At 48.1% G+C, this 12,820-nt stretch overlaps 1 protein-coding gene across 8 annotated transcripts in view; it reads right to left on the bottom strand.

Annotated features, from left to right (window-relative positions):
* WNK3 (WNK lysine deficient protein kinase 3) overlaps nt 1–12,820 on the bottom strand; it is a 113,398-nt gene that overhangs the window by 100,203 nt on the left and 375 nt on the right. For 3 of the 8 annotated variants that reach the window (XM_077329563.1, XM_077329562.1, XM_077329556.1), the window contains exon 1: nt 4,743–5,013. The exons of 1 other annotated variant lie outside the window; for it this stretch is intronic. The gene's annotated coding sequence lies outside the window, so the exon portion shown is untranslated. Of the gene's footprint in view, nt 1–4,367; nt 4,454–4,478; nt 4,629–4,742; nt 5,014–5,212; nt 5,313–12,820 lie in introns of those variants that run through there. 4 more of the 8 variants (XM_077329561.1, XM_077329564.1, XM_077329557.1 and 1 more) reach the window with 4 other exon arrangements.

Here is a 12,820-nt window from a genome sequence, read left to right on the forward strand (position 1 = left end):
TAGAATCGTAGAGTTGGAAGGGGCCACACAGGCCATCTAGCCCAACCCCCTGCTCAATGCAGGATCAGCCCTAAGCATCCTAAAGCATCCAATAAAGGGTGTATCCAACCTTTGCTTGAAGACTGCCAGTGAGGGGGAGCTCACCACCAACTTAGGCAGCCTATTCCACTGCTGAACTACTCTGACTGTGAAAATGTTTTTCCTGATATCTAGCCTATATCGTTGTACTTGTAGTTTAAACCCATTACTGCGTGTCCTCTCCTCTGCAGCCAATGGAAAACAGCATCCTGCCCTCCTCCAAGTGACAAACACATTGACAGCCATATAAGTCAGGGATTTAGGGTCCTCAGTTCTTCTGGAGTTCATTCCACCAGGCCGGGGCCAGGATCAAAAAGGCCCTGGCCCTGGTCAAAGCCAGATGGATCTGTCTTGGGCTAAGGAAAGAATGCAACTTTGCCTGTAGATTACAATAAGTTATACCTTACATTTGGAGTTATACTACAGTGTGGTGTTGTTAAAACTGTCAGGCAAAAATCTGGAAGACCCAGGTTCAAATCCACACTCCTGTCATGGAAGCTCACTGGCTGATCTTGGGCAAGTCACAGTCCCTCAGCCTAAACTACCTCACAGGGTTGTTGTAAAGATAAAATGGGAGAGAAGAAAGCCATATAAGCCAACCTGAGACTAACTGTGGGTGAAAGTTCAGGCATAAAAAAATAAATAAATAAGAGATAGGGGGTTTACAGTGATCTGGATGGGCATTAATATAATTTGGCTGAAGACATTATATATTTCAGCCCATGGCAGAGATAAGACCGCGCAGATCCCAGATTTAAGAGTATTTTGTGGTCTACCACTACTACCACTCTGATTCTCAGTCCTCCATACCTAATCCTCATATTCACAGCTTATTTATAATTCAGCTGCTTCAAGCCAGAAGTTCACAATCTCCTTAATGCTCTAACGCAACTAAAAATGGAACAGACACACAAAACAATAGTTAGCATTGTTCACATTAGGGCCCAAATATCTCAAAAGAAAAGGGTAAATGAAGGTCATGTTAGCTCCACAGAGAAGGGGCTCTAGGGATCCAAAAAGTGCCCAAGTTAAATTGAAATGGTTATTCCAATTACCTGATAATCAAGCCAAAGAGCAAAGTACAGTATCTTCATAGAATCCTAGAATGGGAAGGGGCCATGCAGGCCCTCTAGTCCCACCCCCTGCTCAATGCAGGATCAGCCTCAAGCATCCAGGGTAAGTATCTGTCCAGCTGCTGCTTGAAAACTGCCAGCTTTCTATCCCCTTAGGCAGTGGATTTCTTCTGCCCTGAATTCAAGGAGACTAAACTGCCTAGTCATCCCAAGGGATGCCTACCTCTCAAATCAAGCAGGTCATGGGGTTTGTTCGGTTAGAATTTATTGCTGGGTTCAAGAAACGTGCTACTTCCCAAACACGTAAAATCCAAGCTATAGCCTGTCCTCATGGTTCATTGACCAACCCCCTTCAACTTCCTCAGATTACTCCATGAGTTCCAACAGTTGCCTTAGCATAGAAAGAGATCCATACGCAAATTTCAACGCTGCATAAAATACTGGATTAGTTATGATCACAATCAACTGTACCAAAACGGTGTTGTCCGTATTGCTGAAAGCAGTTCCATACAGGACATAAGCCCTTTGAAAGAATCTGGCTTTTGGACAACAGCAGCATTTGGGCTCAGGTACAAATCAAAATGAGCCTCTTGTGGTGCAGAGTGGTAAGGCAGCAGACATGCAGTCTGAAAGCTCGGCCCATGAGGCTGGGAGTTCGATCCCAGCAGCCGGCTCAAGGTTGACTCAGCCTTCCCTCCTTCTGAGGTCGGTAAAATGAATCCCCAGCTTGCTGGGGGGTAAACGGTAATGACTGTGGAAGGCACTGGCAAACCACCCCGTATTGAGTCTGCCAAGAAAACGCTAGAGGGCGTCACCCCAAGGGTCAGACATGACCCGGAGCTTGCACAGGGGATACCTTTACCTTTACCTTTACAAATCAAAACAGACTATTATGCTCCCAGGGGATATCCTCCTTTGGATCGCCCTGTAGCTTTTATTTCAAGTGAGCCTTTCAACAGCAATTTAAGAATTTGGATTATTTCTCCTTTCTATTCCGAGCAGTCCTGTACCATGGGCTTCACCTACTTGCAGAAAATCGTGTAAACAACGTGAACTCAATAATCCAGTGAGGAGAGTTTGGCCCAGGGCATTACGTGGATGGGATGCAGCTAGGGTTGGGCGCTTCGGTGCCTAAAGCAGCCGGTTGCTCCCACCGCAGCCAGCGCATTGCCGCGGGGGGGAGGAGAGGCACGAAGCTCCACGCCTACATGTGTGCCCCCGCTAGCGTTCCGACACCCGCGCCTCGCCCCCCCCCGCGGCGCGGCACTGGTTGCAGGAGGAGCAACTGGCCGATTCGGCCGCTGAAGCACCCAACCCTAGATACAACTGTGGCAGTCCAAGGTCGCTACACCAAGGCAGGCAATGGTAAAAGCCACCTCTCTGGACCTCTTACCTTGAAAACCTCACGTGGTCCCCATACGTTGCCTGTGACTTCACAGGACTTTCCACACCACCTGGGGGGGAAAAATCCACTGATAACCACACAGCCTTTTGGGAAATAAAAATCTGGCTTTCTAACACAAGCACTGGCAATCATGATGAACACTCAGCTTTTTTCAATTTTTTTTGATGTGATGTGATAAAGAAGCAAGCTGTTTTTCTTTTAAGGGACTTCATGACCCCGCCCAAATCTGTTCCACTTAATCTTTCTGGTAAGGCCTTGGAAGAGGAGCTGGTCTCATGGCTTAAGTGCCATTCATTGCTTAACACCCACTCACGGTGGCTGTCCCTCCCCTGAGTGCCTCCTCCTCCAACCGGCTTGCCTGTCTGTCCAGCGGCCAGCCAATCGCCTTCCGTCCCCCACCCTTGACCACCCCTTCCTCCTTCCGCTTCCCTCCGAGGCTTGGAGGCTGCAGATCTGTGTTGCGTGAGAGCTGCCACTGCAGCCGTTCCAAGTCCTGGGGGGAGGCTGTCCACAGAGTTCTTCCACCAACACCCCAATCTAGCGCCCGTTGTATTCCTGAATACAATCAGCTTGGCCCCTGGTTGAGTGTAAGTTCACCAGAGGTCCTTCCACTGAGCAGGTCCTGCAATACCTTCAAGGAATCTTAGATTCAGGTGTTGGCCTGAAGGAACGGAACAAAGTTTGAGTCCAGTGGCTCCTTTAAGACCAACACTGTGTAGACACACTTCTTCAGGTACTCAGAATTAAACTTTGTTGGTCTTGAAGGTGCCACTGGACTCAAACTTTGTTCAAGGAATCTTGTCCTACTTTGAGGCCACTGGGTAACAAGCATTCAGAATATCACAATACAAGAACTTCACTTCCCCGTGTACAGCCAAGAAACAAATTACTGGAGCTCAGCTCTCAAATTCTGACTTCATGGATGGGAACACCAACTAAACTGGGATGGCTGGAGCTTACAGGATGGATTTAAGCATCTTCTCTACCCTCTTAATGCTAGGACAAGTACTGTGGTATATAACTGAAACTCTGGGTATTTGGAATTGATATCTGGCTATTGAAATAATTGTTTATGGAAAATGAATCTATACAAACACCAGCAAACATACTTGTGACTTCTAATTCAAATATAACCTAAAGGTATCCAGATAGAAACAAGCTCCAAAATGGTATAACATCCATTGTAGAGCAGATCTACATTTACTAAGAGTGATTCCAAACTACTTTATCAAAATGTTGTCTTAAGAAAACCATAGGGAGGAACAACATATTTCATTCTGAGATGTTTCCTTAACCAAAAAGCTTAAGCTGTTTTACCGATTCAGGCAGACAAATGTCAGATGTTTTAAAATAAATTCTCTCTATAGATACATCACCCTCTCCTTGAGAGGGGGGGGGGGGGACGACGACGTTAATGAATCCAGACTGCAAAATTCCTAGGGGTGGAGGAACTACACAGTTAAACACAAAAGGCCTTTAAACAAAATCTTTCGGAACGAGGTTAATACCATATAACGGCAGAGTACGTGCAAACAAAGCAAAACAGAAACCACGTCGAAAAAGAGTGAGGAATATCACACCCAAATGCACTTCCATCCAGGAAAGAAACCAAGGGAGGTTGCTGCTGCTTCCCTCTCCCTAGGACATTGGAATTCCAGACACACAGCCCCTGCCTGTCCCCTCCACACACTAAATAAAAGATCAGGACAAAATACCAGCTCTGGCGTCTCCTCTCACGCTCCCTCATCGTTTGGGAGTAGAAGACTCGCCCGACAAAGAAATTCCATCCACCCTGCTGTGCGCGCACACACCTGTCTTTCCAACGCCAAACACTGCTTGCACATGAAATCCAAAAACGGGGGGGGGGGGGGAGTTCAAGCCCCCTCCCATTTCCAAACCCTCACGCCCGCCTGCGATGATACCTCCGAGCGACACCTATTTTTCGGGCAACTAAGTCCGGTTGATTTCAAAGAAATTCCTTTCCGAGTCCTGGTCCTCAGGATCCCAACATCCATCCCAGGCTCGATTCGTCTTCCGCTCCAACAGTGTTCGGCACGACCATCCAGCCAGACGGACTGTGGTCACATGCACAAAAAGCCACCCAGACCCCCTCCTCTTCCTCTCTGTCTCTCTCTCATGCTACCCACCCTTCCTCTGGAAAGAAAAATCCGCCCCCCATTTCTTACCCAGGATTAGAGGGTGCCGGTTAGTGCCAAGGGGGATGCAGCTCTCCATCCCTGTGGACTCTTCTCAATCAGCCCCCATGGAAGCGGTGAAGAGAAGGGGGGGACGCTCACTGCATCAAGGGAGAAAAGACCCCCCCCCCAACCTCCTCACAAGGAAGAACTTCCGGGTAATGGTGAACCTCGTCTGCTAAGCAGGTGAAGAGCTACCCTCTCCCTTCTACCTTCTGTCTGGGCTGCACAATTCTGAGGAAACACCCCCCCTCCCTCCCTCCCTCCACACGCAGCAGGAAGAGGAGGAGGAGGAGATGGGGATGGCAGAGGCAGCCCTTATACAGCTCCACACACCAACAAAATCTCAATGAAGCACACTCCGTCGGGGTAAACCATCTCCTCTACAAGGAGAGGGGGAGGGAGACACACACGCACAGAGAGAGAGAGAGAGAGATTGATGGGGCACAAAGGCATCTCACCCGGATGTCAAAGGAACAGTTCTTGTTTTGCATCCTCACCGGTGGAGATTTCCACTTCTCTGGAGTGAAAAGGAGGGGGTCGAAATCATCCAGCTTGTGCTAACACGTGCCGTTTCCTCTGGGCCGCACGAAGATTTGAGGGGCGACCCCAAATCCTGAGAATCACCAGTGCACTCACCCACGCATGCACGCACAAGGTCTAAGTAGCTCTGCAGGCAGACATGGGGTTCAAAATGCACCAAATGTAATCCGAAACAAAACATATTTGCAACACGCTTCTCCATTCCACCTCCCTGGGACACAAATCCAAAACCCACTCCCACAACTACTAGATATCCAATATCCATCGGCCCACAGCACCAAGAACCCACAGATCAAATGTGCTTCCAGCAGCTCTATGGGAACTTATTGATAGTTCAAGCAACCAAACAACATGTGGCAAAGTTTAAAGGAACATTAATATAATGCATCTGTGCTTTCTTCTTAATTTTTGTCTTCTATATATTTATTACATTTCTATCCCAAAGCTTCCGGCCCAGCCAGCTTGCGGCTCACCACCATAAAAACCAGTACAATCAATAAAACAATTCCAATAAAAAAAACTATTTAGTACCAGCATCCGTATCTTGTTATTATAATTTTTAAAAAACTTTTAAGCACCTCTCCTATGCCTGGCAAGATGCAAAAGTGATTCCAATCGACATCTCTTTTGTTAGAAAGGGTACAGAGGAGAGCGACGAGGATGATCTGGGGCCAAGGGACCAAGCCCTATGAAGATAGGTTGAGGGACTTGGGAATGTTCAGCCTGGAGAAAAGGAGGTTGAGAGGGGACATTAGCCCTCTTTGTATGTGAAAGGTTGTCACTTGGAGGAGGGCAGGATGCTGTTCCTGTTGGCTGCAGAGGAAAGGATGCGCAGTAATGGGTTTAAACTACAAGTACAATTATATGGGCCTCTTGTGGCGCAGAGTGGTAACGCGGCAGAAATGCAGTCTGAAGCTCTGCCCATGAGGCTGGGAGTTCAATCCCAGCAGCCGGCTCAAGGTTGACTCAGCCTTGTATCCTTCCAAGGTCAGTAAAATGAGTACCCAGCTTGCTGGGGGGTAAATGGTAATGACTGGGAAAGGCACTGGCAAACCACCCTGTATTGAGTCTGCCATGAAAACGCTAGAAGGCGTCACCCCAAGGGTCAGACATGACTCGGTGCTTGCACAGGGGATACCTTTACCTTTACCTTTTACAACGATATAGGCTAGATATCAGGAAAAAAATTTTCACAGTCAGAGTAGTTCAGCAGTGGAATAGGCTGCCTAAGGAGGTGGTGAGCTCCCCCTCACTGGCAGTCTTCAAGCAAAGGTTGGATACACACTTTTCTCGGATGCTTTAGGATGCTTTGGGCTGATCCTGCGTTGCGCAGGGGGTTGGACTAGATGTCCTGTGTGGCCCGTTCCAACTCTATGATTCTAGATTTGGCAATCTGCATAATGACCAAAGCACACAAACATACCAAGCTCCCCAGACTTTTTATATTGTTCCTAATCCAACTGTCCAACCCAACTGGTCATTATTGGAAGGGGAAGTTTCACAATAAGGAAAGAACCTGATGTTGGTTGGTAACCAGTATGACAAGAGATAGCTGGTTTGTTCTGTGATGGGACCTTTCCCTAAAATGTTCCCAGAGTCTGCTGCAACCTGAGGAGGGTTCCTCACCAGGAAAGATCGGGTCTGAGCACCATCATTTGGCGCAAGCGAGACAACAGATGTGTCAGGCAGGGCAACAGATGTCCTCAGCAAAAAAAACTGAGCTGGATGAGGGCCAATAACTGAAGCATATTACAGAAGAGACTGATGTGCTCTTGATTGCTAAAGCAATCAGCTGTGAACCAAGGAGTCAGCGTGCCCTTGATGGGGTTGTGCACCCCCAAGAGTGGCATGCAGTATGAAGGTTCACCAGCTATGGCACTTCCTTGAGAAGCTGGATTTGGCCACTGGTCGCATTAGATTACTGCTAGGCATTTTATGGGGGACTGCCTTGGAAGACCAGCTTGGAGAGTTCAAGCTGGAGTAGACAGGTTGTTTGGGGTCAGAACATACAGGGATCACATCTGGCTGGTTATGAAAGACGAGTACTTAACGCTTGATTTCCTTACAAGTTGAACAACCGTTATTCCCAAACAGCTTGGAAACATTCAATAGTTGTCCCTACACAAGTTTGCCTATCAGCTCAACCTGGCATCAGGGGCCTACAGTACCTATTGACTTCATTTATACCCCACCTTTCTCTCCCATCGGGGACCAAAGGTGACTTACACAGTTCTCCTCTTCCCCATTGTTTCCTCACTACAACAACCCTGTGAAGGAGGTTAGTCTGAGCAACTGTGACTGGCCCAAGATTACTCAGCAAGGTTCAATGGGAGAGTGGAGAGTTGAATCTGATTGTCAGAGATCCTTGGCTGACATTTTAACCCAGGGATTCCCAACCAGCGTTCCAGGGAATCCTAGGGTTACATGACAGCTCTCCAGGAATTCCGTGGCCTTTGCCAGAAGTTCGGAGGGAGCCCACTTCCCTGGTTGCTCTATATCCCTCGCCTCTTTCTCCACAGTGGAGATGGTAAATGATCGATTGATCGGTTGGCTCCTGCATCTTACTTCCGTGACCACTTCTCTGAAGGGACATGGCACCACTTCTGAAGTTTGAAGAATTATTTCAGGGGATCATGAAATAATTATTACAGGGGTTCCTCCACAGTCAAAAGGTTAAAAAAGGCTTCTCTAACCACGACACCATGCTGGGTCTATTCTGGCACCCAAATTACAGAACACCTTCCCTACAGAAACGAACTTTGCACCTAGCCTGTGGAGGTTTTCATATAGTGTGGAAATGTCTTATTGCCCCAAGCTTTATTTGTCCGCACTCTGTTCATTTGTTGTTTTACTTTAAGGGGAAGCTACGCTCCCCTCATTGTTGCCCTTTGCTGTAAACCCTAGGTTTATTTTTAGTAGATAGTTCCTGGTTTAAGGAGCTTGCAAGACTTCTTACATTTGTTTATGTTTTGGTGTTTTTTTTTTAGTATTCTAGGTCATTGATAGCATGCTGGTCTCGCGCTTCCCTTTTTAGTTTTTATGCAATTGTGCTTGGTTTTATGAAACGTTATTCACCAGCAGCTTTCTCAAAAGCAACATCAGCTCAAAATATATCAGTGTCATAAATAAAGCCAGCTTGGTGTAGTGGTTAGGAGCATGGACTTCTAATCTGGTGAGCCAGGTTTGATTCCGCTCTCCCCCACATGCAGCCTGCTGGGTGACCTTGAGCTCGCCACAGCACTGACCGAGCAGGAATATCAGGGCTCTCTCAGCCTCACCCACCTCACAGGGTGCCTGTTGTGGGGAGAGGAAAGGGAAGGCAAATGTAAGCCGCTTTCAGACTCCTTCGGGTACAGAAAAGCGGCATATAACAACCAACTCCTTCTTTTTCTTCTACTTAGAGCTAATAAGCAAAAATAATTTTTTGCTTATTAGCTCTTACAAAGTGCAAGACTTTGTATCCTGACTTACAAAGTGCAACTAATATCCATGACACAGAAAAGAGATTAATAGGGCTACCTTAACAATACATTCCTGGGAGTAATCTCTCATTGAACAGACGAGTATGATTCTGAGTAAACATGTTTAGGATCACTCCCTAAGCTCCCTTTCACCCATTCTTGTTGAGATACTTAAGTTTGTTCTGTACTAAAATGTGTGTGTTTTTTTAAGCAGAGCATGCCTCTTAGAGTTGCTTACCTTGAAAAGCATTCCTACATATTCTACAACTAAGAATTTTACCCAGTGCAATTTGCCATCACCACACCTTCCTGATGGAAAAGCAACATACAATGAAATAACCTCTGCCATAGGACGACTGAACATGGGAGCCTTATCAGGATATTGCATTTAGAAATATTCACTACAGGTGGCCCAATGCATGCTTCTTAGGTGTGTCCCGTCCCCCCCTTGAGATCAATGCTAAATTAAAGGCAACCAAATGGGCAGCTGGAATTCAGGTGGGTAGAGTTGATCTGAAACAACAGAACAAAGTCCGGTGGCAACTTTAAGACCAACAAAGTTTAATTCTGGGTATAATTCCCCATGTGAATGCACATTTCTTCCAATAGGCCGTGATACCTTCGCTTACCCTGTCCGTCTTTTTTTAAAATGAGAAGCTGAAGGCCCGCAAAGCACAGCTAAGTCGATCCACAAAGAAGCTATCATTGACCGCTGAGGTCAAACATGTTCACAGTCTTCATTAAAATTTGAACAGCAAAAATAAAAGAAACAGAGGACCTTTAAAAAAAAAAAGTCAGTTGCCTTCCGGCAAGTTCAGAAAAGGGCACATCACGGGACAAGTAACATATGGCAAATAACCATGTCTTTGGAATAGGAAGGCGGGATAGGATGGAAGCTCCAAAGCAATCAATTGGGACAGGGAGTCCCTAGAGTGGGTCAGCAGGCATCCTCTGTGTCAGGGGTAGTCAACCTGTGGTCCTCCAGATGTTCATGGACTACAATTCCCATGAGGCCCTGCCAGCAAATGCTAGCAGGGGCTCATGGGAATTGTAGTCCATGAACATCTGGAGCAGTGGTCCCCAACCTTTTTATCACCAGGGACCGGTCAACACTTGACAATTTTACTGAGGCCTGGGGGGGGGGGGGTTAGTCTTTTGCCAAGGGACATCGCTGCTGCCGCCTGAGCCCCTGCTCCACTTGTTTTCCCGCTGGCACCCCTGACTTCCCGCCTCCCGCTGGGGGGCGCTGCCAGCAGCAGCTGCACAGCGCTACTCTGAGGGGGAGCCCCAGCCATGGCGGCCACTGGAAAGCACCAAAGGTGAGCCAGCGGCAGAGTGGCAGGGCAGCCCCAAAGGCAGCAGCCTGGGAAGAGGGCAAGGAAGAGCCGTAGCCTGGTACTGACTGATCTACGGACTGGTACTGGTCCCCGGACCGGGGGTTGGGGACCACTGATCTGGAGGACTACAGGTTGACTACCGCTGCTCTGTTACTGTGGGTCTTCTCTCCTAGTTTAGTCCACACCTCCTACCCTTATTTGACCCGAACCAAAGGCTCCTTCACCTGAATTTCCATGGGAAATCTGAGAAATATTTCCAGTCGGAAGGAGAGGAGATTCTGCTAGGGTAGAAACAAAATATGGCAGGAGGGAAAATCTGTATCTGAGGTGTGGGAGGCAGCCTCATCCTGCATGAGAATGGTCCAGCTTCCTCCCACAGGCCAGTTCCCCTTCTTTGGCCACCATTTTGTCTCTGGGGCAGCTCCCTTGTCCCTCCTCAACAGCCCTTCCAGTCAAGAAGACCCTACTCCTGCTCCCACCCTTGAGCTACCTGAGGATTCCTTTGGCAGCCAAGGGCTGGTTCTTTAAGAAGGCCTACCCTTGACTGGTGCCTTGAAAGCTGAAGAACTCAGACCTGGACATGTGGGCAAGTGGCATAAGCCCTGCTGGCTGCCTGGCCTAAGAATAATAGACCTGGGTCTTGGTGCTGCGGAATTGCGTCCTACTTGAAGAAAACTAATTTTTTTTTGCAAAAACTGCAACAACAACCCTGTTGTGTAGACCAGGTGTAGTCAACTTGTGGTCCTCCAGATGTTCATGGACTACAATTCCTATAAGCCCCTGCCAGCGTTTGCTGGCAGGGGCTCATGGAAATTGTAGTCCATGAACATCTGGAGGACCACAGGTTGACTACCCCTGGTGTAGACAGTCCAACAAACAGGTGACCATCTCCCCCAATACGTCCCTGAAAGACCACTAAGATCTAGCAACTGGAATTTGCTTAGGGCCCCCAGCCCCAAACACTTGAAAATTGTCTCAACCAAGGCCAGGGTCATGGCCGGGTAGAATGCTCTATCAAATTATTATAATATTTTGATTTATACCCACCACTCCCAAAGCCAGTCCGGCTCCTGGCATTTTACAGTAAAAGAATAAAGGTTGTAATACAATGTAATAAAAATACAATATAACCCCCTAGACAGAAACAACAATAAACTCCAATATCAGGAATCAGTCTTAAAAACCCACCCCTTCCCCAATCAACCCCCAATAGCCGCCATCATCCTCAGGGGAAGAATCTATGCCCAGTTATCACAGGCAGTGTCTCTAGAGGGGCCAAATCTTCCTGGCCTGGCTTCAACCAAATGTCTGGCAGAAGAGCTCCATCTTGCAAGCCCTGCAGAAAGTTCCGTCAGGGCCTTCAGCTCGTCTGGGAGTTCATTCAGCCAGGCCAGGGCCAGGACTGGAAATGCCCTGGCCAAGGCCAGCTGAACCCCCCGGGGGCCAGGGACCACCAGCAAATTCATACCCATAGGGCAGAGAGCCCTGCGGGGGGGGGGGGGGGGCATAAGGAAGCAAGCGGTTCCTCAGTTAAGCACGGGTGGCCTTAAAGATAAGAACCCAAACCTTGGACCTGATCCGGAAGCCAACTGGTGGCCAATGCAGCTGCCTCAGCATAGGCTGGACATTCACCCTCTAAGATGATCTCATGAGGATCCTAACAGCCGCATTTTGTACCAGCTACAATTTCTGGATCAGAGACAGGGGAAGGCCCGCGTAGACACCAGGGCCCTGCAGGACCTTAGCTCCACACAGCCTGTAAAAAAGAGCTGTTCTTCCAAGCATACAATTGAAGCCAGAGTTAGCCCCAAGAAGATGCTGGCCACCTTAAGCACTCAATCTGCCCCTCACTGGGCTGAAATCCATTTTAATGTTTTATAAGCAGAGGCAGCAATAGTTAACTGCCACTGGACTAGCTGAGTTTTAAAATCAAATTTTAGACTGTATTACATCTAATTACTTTGTACTTTAATCTTTGTTGTAAACTGCCCTGAATTCTTTTGGGGAATGGCTGGGAGAGACAGAGAGGGGGGGAGAGGGAGGAAGGAAGGAAGTGGACTGAGAAGGAAGAAAACTGGAAGTGGACTGGGAAGGAGGAGAAGAATAGGACTCGGAAGGAAGGAATAGGACAGGGGGAGAGAAGGGGGGAGGGAGGAAGGAGAAGGACTGAGGGGTAAGGGAGGGAGGGAGGAAAATAATAGGACTCAGGGGGAGGGAGGAGAAGAATAAGACAGGAAGGAAGGAAGGAAGGAAGGAAGGAAGGAAGGAAGGAAGGAAGGAAGGAAGGAAGGAAGGAAGGAAGGAAAGAAGGAAGGAAATTGGAATAGGAAGGAAGGAGGGAGGGAGGAAGGAAAAGGACTCAGGGGGAGGGAGGAGAAGAATAGGACAGTTAGGAAGGAAGGAAGGAAGGAAGGAAGGAAGGAAGGAAGGAAGGAAGGAAGGAAGGAAGGAAGGAAGGAAAAGAATAGGACTCAGGGGGAGGGAGGAGAAGAATAGGACAGTTAGGAAGGAAGGAAGGAAGGAAGGAAGGAAGGAAGGAAGGAAGGAAGGAAGGAAGGAAGGAAGGAAGGAAGGAAGGAAGGAAGGAAGGAAGGAAGGAAGGAAAAGAATAGGACTCAGGGGGAGGGAGGAGAAGAATAGGACAGGAAGGAAGGAAGGAAGGAAGGAAGGAAGGAAGGAAGGAAGGAAAAGAATAGGACTCAGGGGGAGGGAGGGATAAACAAAGAGG

Source organism: Paroedura picta, chromosome 3 (genome assembly GCF_049243985.1).
Source record: "Paroedura picta isolate Pp20150507F chromosome 3, Ppicta_v3.0, whole genome shotgun sequence".
NCBI classification, from domain to species: domain Eukaryota; kingdom Metazoa; phylum Chordata; class Lepidosauria; order Squamata; family Gekkonidae; genus Paroedura; species Paroedura picta.